Source organism: Limulus polyphemus, unplaced genomic scaffold (assembly GCF_000517525.1).
Source record: "Limulus polyphemus unplaced genomic scaffold, Limulus_polyphemus-2.1.2 Scaffold1487, whole genome shotgun sequence".
NCBI classification, from domain to species: domain Eukaryota; kingdom Metazoa; phylum Arthropoda; class Merostomata; order Xiphosura; family Limulidae; genus Limulus; species Limulus polyphemus.
The window spans coordinates 48,628-58,909 of NW_013667097.1; the positions used below are offsets into that span (position 1 = coordinate 48,628).

The following is a 10,282-nucleotide window of genomic DNA, read 5'->3' on the forward strand; positions in this document are numbered from 1 at the left end:
TAATTTCTCGTGTATCTTCGGGGTTAAGTAATTATCTAACATGCCTTGTTGTTCAGTAACTTGATGCAAAAAAAGCAACGGTGTTCTATAATAACGACACCAGTAAATATAGTATCAATAATGTAAAATTGGGTTAATGGCACTAATAATACTGGAAAGTGAGTAAAAGAAAATTACGTAAAAATCAACATACAATTTTGTGACATAATGAGAGTCGGTGATGTTAACATCGCAGCTATTTTTAGTGTTATATTTCCCCATTTTGCTTGAATACTGATGTAATTTTTAGTGGTAAAATGTTTCCTTAATTCAAAACCTGCACACCTCATAAACACTTGTTAACATACAAACCTCATTAATGTATTTTTTTTATATTATCAAACCTGTGTTCAATAGGTGCAACTGCTCTCAGTAACTAACCAAGATGTCTATAAATTACAAAACAAAAACTGAAAATCCACGCATCTGCACAATAATCCTTGAACATCGACAAGTACTACTCTCTTTATTTAAGGAAGAAATCTAAAATGATATTTCCTTCTTGTTGTCAAAATGAATTTATCAACATGGAAATAACCACCGGTTTAGTTAGCTCAAATCTTTTCCTTACAGGTTTTAATAATATCTAAGCGATAACAAAGTTAAAATCAATCAAAATTAAAACATTGTTTGGAAGACTGAAAGGGTATTGTGAGTCAAGTAACTGGCCACGATACAACACACATATAAACAATGTGAAAAACAAGCTTGAAAGTTTGCAAATCTACGCCGAAAAATGTTAAGGTTCTTTTCAAATTTTCTGTATACTGTTCGATTTGTTAGTTTTTTCCCACTTCTACCTTTTAATCAGTACATATAAGTGCTACTTTGGAAAAGTAACACTGGAAATGATTAAACCGTAATTACACGATCAGTCTAATAGAGCGGTTTCGTTTTTTTCTACAACTTACACAAGTCTTAAGGTATACTGTAAGAAAAAAAAATGTTCCAGATCATTCTAAACGAATAGAGTATTTTACACTTCATTGTAAAATAGCAAACACATGTAGAGTTTCTCCTGTTACCCCTCAAGAGGTCCTATCTCGTTCCATTATTAGAATAACGACTGGTGCACGACATTGTTTCTATGGTAACGCACGGCCCCCGCGTGGTTCATAAAACAACTAAAGCACTCCAGCGAAGTCCTGAGGGTAAAACATCTGGCTATGGCTATCACTGGACCCTTTTCGGTTTTCATCTTCCGATATCTAAACTGATGGGATGGGGAATATAAATATCGATCACCTAAATCCTACTGATCTGTTCTGTCGACTTGCTGATAAATGTACAACGAGCTTCAAATTCTCATCGTTAATGATACGGTTTCTGGCAGGAATTCGAGGAGAGTTCTAAACAATCCGAGGTTCATCAGGAGGCATTAAAAAACATCACTAAAACAAAGATGTTCACTGGAGCGTACTTTTATGGTGAAGCATGGGGAGGGGGGTATAACTGTGTTACTTAAATCAAACGCACTGAATGGCTAGTGTACAAGACGTCAAATAAGTGCTCGGATACAATAAGTATGAAACATAAAATATACACCAACACCAATAGTTTTGAAAATGGAGAACCTTGTGGAGGCTTGTGTTTAATTAATAATCAACGTTAGTTAAAAATGTGACTGATAATAACACTCTTTTGTAACTATTGGTTATAGTTGAAGGTCCTAATTTATTTTCTAATCGAACTGTTAGTGTTACTCTGTTATGTTTTGCTGTTTATTTATTACAAGCTGAGATACCTGTCCTTTGTCTGGGTTATAAAGTTAAAAAAATGTGTGGATGGATGCAATGATAAATAACACAAAAACCCAAACTTTCACATAATTGATTTGTAACATAACATATTATTACAGTACTTATTATTACCTCACCACAAGTTTTATATAAGCTTTAAGAACTCAATGTGTATATACTTAAAAGTATACACTGTGCAATGGTCAGAGTGACTTTGTACGAAGAAGTAGCGGCCAAAATAATGGCGGTAGGTGAGCTTTTTGTTACCAGCTTTTAATATAATTTTACATATCACGCATTATGATATTATTGCAATAAATAACTTGCAAATGTGTTTTGTTGTATTACTTTACATTGTGTTTGAGTATTTAAAAAATTATGATCTTTTTACCTGTTTCATTATTTCCGGCCACCGATTACCTTTCGTAGAAATAACTACAGTAACCGTCTTAGTATCTTATTTTCTGTAAGAACCACAATTTTGATAATTTCGTGATTTTTTTTTTTTTCAAGAATTTGTCATCAAACGGCGACCTTAACTACTTAACCTTTTTTTTTTGACCGACATTTAGTTTTTGAGGTTGGACCTTGCGGTTTTTTGTGTTTATTTTCTTCATATTATTATTATTATTAACACATGGAATAAGATTCGAAATTGAATGCAAAAGCTTTCCTCCCAATCAAGATAGTGCAATTGGTATTCTTACAGTAGTAGTCATTTAAAGACCAAAGCTCGTGCTTTCATTATTTGAATAAAAGGACATTCAAAGTCGCAGAATAATAATGGAGTGAATCACGTGTAATTAGGATATTGTTATGCAAAACGAAAGACCTAACTTCGTAAGAGGCTTTGAACTACTTTTTGTATTTTGCGCTCCGACGGTGAATAACTTGGCTAAACAAACTTCATAAATTTGGTCACTTTAAACCCATCGACTGATGCATTTCCCTAAGATAAATTTATCAAATAAATGTGTGAAACTTTAAAACAAAATCCAGTTAAAGTATAATATCTATGATACTGAAAATTGTTTTTAAACGCATTTCAGAAATGCAAGACCAAAATAACCAGGGTATGTGGTCGTCTGCAGTTTCGTTTATCGCCTCTTCAGCAGTCGTTGTGATTAATGATACTTTGTTATCAACGGTTCGCGTTTCGTATCATCCATACACTATACTTAAAAATAACTAAATAACTAAAATCAGCGGGAAAAATAGAACTGCAGTTGCTGAATGATTCATAACCTACATTATATCAGCTTTTTAAATAAATTCTATCACGAAATGATAATATATTTCGTAGCTGCATTATAGCATAAAAAGTGATGGTAAATAAATTTTTAGAGCCCTTTCTCAATTAGCGTTCATTTTATCGTAGCTGTTCTGTTGTATCACAAGTCAACAATCCCTACCAGAATTGTCAATCAAATCAAAGTCTGTATTATGAAAATCTTCTCCTTTCCTTCGTCATGAGGCATAAAATAATAATAAAGCAGGTCAATAAAACCCGCAGTAGATATGTTGAAATTTGTGGAAATGGAGGTTTCTTAGACGTATACTAGTACACTCAAGTACACATGAAACACTAACCTTTCGCCAACAAAGCAATTTTAAATTCAGAAAAAAATAAGAAAAAGCATTAGCTAGAACACTATGTTACCACAGTAATTGAAATTTTATATCATATTCACACTTGTACGGACAGATTACGTTTAATCTGTAAATATGATAAGGTACAACAGGGCGAATCAGTTGTTAGCGAGTAGTCGTTTTAGTCTTTCAGAAATGTTTGGAATATTATTACTTAAATAAAGCCTGTATAATATATGCAATGAAATAAAATGTCAATCAGTTTTAACTCAATCATTTTACATTAAAATACTATTCTACTGTGTTTTCCTTAGCGCTGATAAATATAACACCATGAGCACTTGCGAGTAGTTGCTTTTATATGAAGCTTGCACTGATAGTGAAATGAAAAACTTTAAAAGTCATGAATGTCCTGATAATTAGCATGTTTATTTGCAGTTGCAGTGAGTAATATCCAAAACAAATACTACCGAAGGTTCTCGGGGTATGGAGATTAATTCTTTGGTTTTATGAAATATCTAATGCATACTTGCTTTTTAATGCTTTAGAGTAAATTATAAAATCCGCACGTACCGAAATCTTCTTTACACACAGTCCGTTATTATGTATGCTTGGCGGTTCCTTCGGAGGTTTGACCTTCAATTGCCTAATAGAATATTTGTCATAAACAGCAACTTAATAACTAAATTGAGAGTCCTACTGAGCACATTAATGAAAAGTAATAAGCAGTTTTTTTAATTCGGATATAATTTAATATTTTATTAACAAAGTTTCGAGCCATAGAAGTAGGTGGATTATTATCTAGTTATATCTGATTATTGTTTGCTATTTTCCGTGGGTTAATGGCAGTTTCTCAATTTTTTTAGCCTGATGTGCCATTATTTGTTGGTAAGCACAAACCTACATAGTAGGCTATATGTATTCTGTTGAATACGAGTATCGAAACCCGAATTGTTTGCGTTATAAGCCCTCAGATTTACTGCTGAACCACTGGGGGCCTCTGATGTTTGTCTCTCCTCATTTCTTCTACGTAAGAATGATTATATTAACTTTACTTAAGCTTTTCATAAATTACTTTTATCTCTCCGTAGGATGTTTTTAGAACAATATTTTTGATTTTTAATTCTGGTTTTTGTATAATTAAAAAACCTTTTTTGAATACTTGTTTCCATAGATTGTTAAGATTTCACAGAATTTTTCAACGAGAGGAATTTAATTTCAACTCAAAAAAAAAAGAAAGAAGAAGAAGAAACTCATCGTAATTTTCGTTCTTAACCATTTAATCTCTACATATAAAGACGAAATTTATGTTTGTTTGCACCCTAACTCCTCCGAACCTATTGGGACAATCTCAACTAATCTTTGTTGGTATGGGGAATGTCCAAAGGGGGTCAAAATTGAACTTAACCCTATTTTTATTTTGTAAAGCCTTTTGGTTAATTACTCCCAGCCTGTTGAGTTAATCTCAAGCAATCTTGACAGGTTGACGCTTTAGACAATGTTGAATATTCTAAAGGGATTCAAGGTCAAAGTATGAAAGTTGCTGGATTGTTTCTCAAACAACCATGTATGTATCATGGTCAATGAGATGTAGGGTGTTCAAGGGTGCAGTCACCTCAAAATATTTATTTGTTGGTAGATGGAATGCAAACTACAAATGTTGTTTATGAAGAAGCTTTGTTATAATTTTAAAATTTTGAGATAAAGTTTATGTTCAAGTTATTACTTTGAAATATATGATTGCTGTTAAACTCACATTGTTTTAATTAAGTTTAAACATTCCCCTTCAGTTGACTGGTATTTCAGCTTGTATCAATAATAAATTCTAACACCACTTATGATAACTGCTTGTAAATGTTCATATGCTAATATGTTGTTGTAATTTGAATTATGAAAGCACTGTTCAACTGTAAGCGCGTATACGCCAATGAATACTCTCTCCTGTGGGTCGAAACGTCGTTAATTAAATATTAAAAGTTATTCCTACTTCAAAGTTGTTGATTACGTTTAATTAAACACCAGTTTCTGTTGAGTAAAAGTTTATTTTGTACTGAAATTTAGAATATAATTTTATTTTTTTTCTGTAATATTATGCCCCCCTCCAGTGGCACCGCGATATGTCTGCGGACTTACAGAGCCAGAAACCGGGTTTCGATACTCGTGGTGGGCAGAACACAGACAGCCCATTGTGTAGCTTTGTGCTTAACTTCAAACAAACAAACTAATATTAATACATCAGTGGAAAAGGATACTTTTTTCGTAACTTCGTAGTAATATAAACATAATCTCCACGAACACAAAGCTATTGTTGTAGCATTTGAGTGAGCAATCTTTACGATATTTAAGCCTTTTTGTAAGTTTTATAAACACTGGTTATAAATATTATAAACATTTCCTATTTTATTTATTTTTTCAGAATTGTAATAACACACAGAACCTTTTTTTATGCCCACATTTTACTTTGTTAGTACACGCGTCTTTCATCTTTCTCAGTTGCTCTTAGATATGTGTAATATTCAGGAGTGATTAAACTGTATTATTCTAAGAAATGACATTTTTTTCTCTTACAAGAATTATAAAACAAGCACATCGTTTATCCGTAAGACCTCAATTATATCTAATTGTAGAAAGTTTCGTGAGTTGTCTACAAATAGTTTTAAGTTGCTGAATATGCGGATGATTTGTCATTTTTGGGCCTATCTCCCCCCCCCCCTCCTCCTGTGGCTTAGTAGCATGAAAGCAATTATGTGGAAATTTTCCCAAAATTACGGATTTATAGAGCTAAAATCCGGTATTCGATTCCCTGCGTTGAACAGAAAGCAGATATCCCATTTTGTAGTTAGTGGCAAATTTATGGATTTAGAGACTTAAAATCTGGGGTTCGACTCCCCGCGTCGAACAAAAAAAGCAGGTAGATAATTTTGTAGTTTTACGCTAAAACAACAACAGCAACTCAAATAATTTTTTTTTGTATGTCGCGAATTGCAAAATTGCTTAAAGCCACTTAAGTTTTTACACTCACTACCAATATTAAGCATAAAGCCCCACCTCCTATATAGCTAACAATAAAACAACTGAGGACGATTACACCAGGCAAAGCTATTTATTGTAATGTTACGTAACGTTCAAAAATATGAAAATGTAAAAGCAGATATATATTTGTTAATTTTCATTTCTTTTTTTTTTCGTACTATTAACCAGAAACCCAAATTCCGACCATTCTGTATACTAATGATAGTTATAGAATAAGCAAAAAATATATAAACTCTGCTCACTGTAAGAAATATAAAGATACAAACGTTCATGTCTGTAATATATATTTACCAAGCTTTTTAAACTGCTCTTATACAATGGCTAGCCACTTTATTATGATCCACCCACGGTTATTTGTAGAATACGTCATTTCCTTGTCGGGTTTTGGCCGAGTGGTTAGCTGGGGAGCATTGCGCATGGCTTAAACATGGAGCTCGCGATATGCATCAGAACACGTTCTACACTCTTATCTGTGGATGCGTTATAAAAGTGACAGTGAATCCAGCTATTCGGTTGTTATCAAATAGTGTTTCTTCAAATAGCTGTTCAAAGACTTCCATCATCAGAATATGTCAACAGTGGCAAACGACCACGAAGAAAAATGTCAGCTGTCAGCCGCTTGTGACAGACGAAGGGGTGGAAAGTAGATTAAATATGCTTGTCAAGTGCAACAAGCTCTAGTCTGTGTCGTAGTCGACTGACTCTTTCGTCAGTGATGAGTATTAGACTGTCTCGAACCGTACCGTGCTAAACCGACAGCTAGTCCGAATATTAAATATTACAGATCCAAATAATAAAGCTTGGCTTCAGTGGTCGTCGCCAGTAATATTCACCCCACAGTACTGCAATTACATCATGATGGATAAAGACTCTTCCAGGATATAATTGCAACCATCCAATACTCTCGTATTCTTCCAAATTAATTTGGACTATATGCGACAGCTACTTCATTCAACTTTCTTTGGCATTAACTTGAACGTCGTATTCGCTACTGGAATCTGATAACATATGTAAAATAATCGCAGATATTACTTCTTAACGAATGAGTTATATTCAAACAAGACACCCTATGAAGTCTATACCACGTTTAGTTCAAGCAAAGTTTGTGAGGATCATGATGTAGTGGTCCGACAGTGTAACGAGTTATACTTCATAAGTATAGAAATTTTAAGCCTCTGGAGTAACTGTCTTCAGTGAGTTCTGCAAAAAACTTTTTTTTGTTTTTTTTAACTAAAATGTTTTTCTATTTTCCGAAATGCTGTACATTTGATAACAATTATTTGAAATTCCTCACGACAGATAGATGCAACTTTGAAATTTTTGAAAAAAAAATGATTCATAATTACTTTAATCACGAATCTCTTAAGTCAACCGAACCAATTGTGTAATTTTTTTTGGTAATAAAAAAGGGCAATGCGAAATCCATTAAGTTGGAATTAGATATAGGAACCTGTAGGGCTTGATCTGAGAAGTCTTGTTTCGGCTATTCCTATTGATATGGTGGTCATAGTAATTTCTTTCTCTCCAAAAGTAACCACATTCACCGCTCTGGCCTGGGCTGTCCACGTTTTCTCTAACCGCTCTTCGGCTATTTGACATTTTTATTTACTCAAACAAAAAAAAATATTTGCTGGCTTCTTTTACAGCTTGCTTTCTCTGCAACTCGTATCATATCATGATCGCATCCGTATTTGTTGCACTGGTAGCACGTCAAGTATTTTGTTACCTTACAAGTTAGCTCTGAATCTGATGCTTCAGACACCTGTCATCTGAGATGTGCGCAATGCTCACAGATAGTCTGGTTATCCTTTCAGTTCCGTATGACTACTATCTTCACGAGAATCTCTGTAGGTATTGTATTACAATAACACCTGACCTCAGGTAAACTTTAGTCACAAATTAACTGTCTACCAAAACGAAAAAGAAAATATTTGTATCTCCAGTTTTTTTCACTTTGGGGGGTTGACAAATACCGTTGGATTCGTCACATGACATTGCATATTTCTCAAAAATTGCGAAAGAGTTTAAGAAATACCGGATGTGTGCTTACCAGAAGTGAAATACCGTATGTGGTCTGGTTGGTTTGGAGATTCGTTGTTAAGTCATTAATCAGAACTGATGTCAATACATAATGTATCACATTGGTTAATTTTTTAAGCCTTGAATTTTATAACTTTATATTCACATGCCTATTTCATCGTGTCTTAATTAATTGTTCTCGCAATTACAGCTGTGAGCGAGTAAAATTAACACGTGATTTTTATATACATGTATAAGTGTACTAAATAGTACATCGAACACTATTAAATGTATAATTGGCTCTCTTCCTACGTAGATAGGCTGGGCGAGTTGTTAACGTGACGGTCTGTGTATTCGAGTATCCCTGATTCACATCACATTGATGCAAAAAAAAAAAAAAAAAATCACGCCGTAGGTGTGTTTTAGGACTGACGGAAAATCTCGTATTTGATTAGAGTTGGCGGTAACCTAGGAGTTAAGTGCTGTTGACTAGCTGCCTTCCCTCCAAACTATCAGTTCAAAATTACGGGCGGTAGCGCAGATAGCACTTGTCTAGTTTTGCAGGAATATCAGAAACAGATAGACAAACAAACCTACATATGGCTGACCTAGGTTTAACATGGTTCTTCCAGGATTTAACAGTGTCCTTGAAAATTGAATTTAGTCAAAGTGGCTTTTTTGTCCTGGAGTTTTGAAAAAACAACAAACAAACAAACTTGAATTGCATTAAAGAGGCATCGAACAGTTTAAAATTTCTTAAATTTCACTCGAAAGTTATTTTCTTTGTTTAATTGATTGTTTTCTACAAAAACAGGTTTAATAACAACAAACGTTAGTAGGATAAAGTATCATAGATTTTATCATTATATCATATGTACAAAAACAGGTTTAACGAAAACAAACGTTAGTAGGATAAAGTATCATAGATTTTACCATTATATCATATGTACAAAAACAGGTTTAACGAAAACAAACGTTAGTAGGATAAAGTATCATAGATTTTACCATTATATCATATGTACAAAAACAGGTTTAACGAAAACAAACGTTAGTAGGATAAAGTATCATAGGTTTTACCATTATATCATATGTACAAAAACAGGTTTAACGAAAACAAACGTTAGTAGGATAAAGTATCATAGGTTTTACCATTATATCATATGTATGAAGCATCATGGCTAAGTGAACAAAGTTTTACTGAAACTTGATAGTATCTTAAGATAAAGTTAGAATGTGATTCTATTATTATTATTATTATATGTAGTTGCATTTAGTGTGGTAAACATATGAAATCGGCATGGCAACTGTTCCTTCAAAATTTGAAAAAAAAAGCTCTTGAAAAAATTACAGAGGTCTGTATTAACCATGTTTAGATATATTGGGTGTAATGTTTTATATAAGCTACTGAAAATTGAATTATGCGCTAAAAACATTAAAGCCAAACAGATTTAATGAAGTAACCCAATTATGAATATGTAAAACAATTTCATTTTATACCGTCTGTGGAGATAACCTGATAATATATATATACACGCGCGCGCACACACACACACACACATTAGTGCTTTTTTTTTTTGGTTGTGGTATTTTTCACTTGTAAAGGCAGTGCTGTGCATTTAAAGTCATTAAAACAATTAAGTGAACTGCATAGACTACTCACGTAAGAAGTTACGTACATAGAGTTCTGATCAAATCTGATGGCCGTGTGGGGTGTCTAAGTGGCTGCGGGGTTAAATCTATTCCACAACGCATAATACCCACCAAACACCTCTAGTATAAAAATACTTTGAGCTGAATTGTCTGATCAAGTATGACGAACCGATCGACTTGTCTAGTAAGAGAAACCAGATCTAGCGACGCTT

At 33.4% G+C, this 10,282-nt stretch overlaps 1 protein-coding gene across 4 annotated transcripts in view; it reads left to right on the forward strand.

The window, feature by feature from the left end:
• LOC106463802 (serine/threonine-protein kinase mig-15-like) overlaps positions 1-10,282 on the forward strand; it is a 143,559-nt gene that overhangs the window by 45,815 nt on the left and 87,462 nt on the right. The window contains exon 1 of one of the 4 annotated variants that reach the window (XM_022391408.1): positions 6,687-7,594. The exons of the other annotated variants lie outside the window; for them this stretch is intronic. The gene's annotated coding sequence lies outside the window, so the exon portion shown is untranslated. Of the gene's footprint in view, positions 1-6,686; positions 7,595-10,282 lie in introns of those variants that run through there. 4 annotated transcript variants of the gene reach the window in all.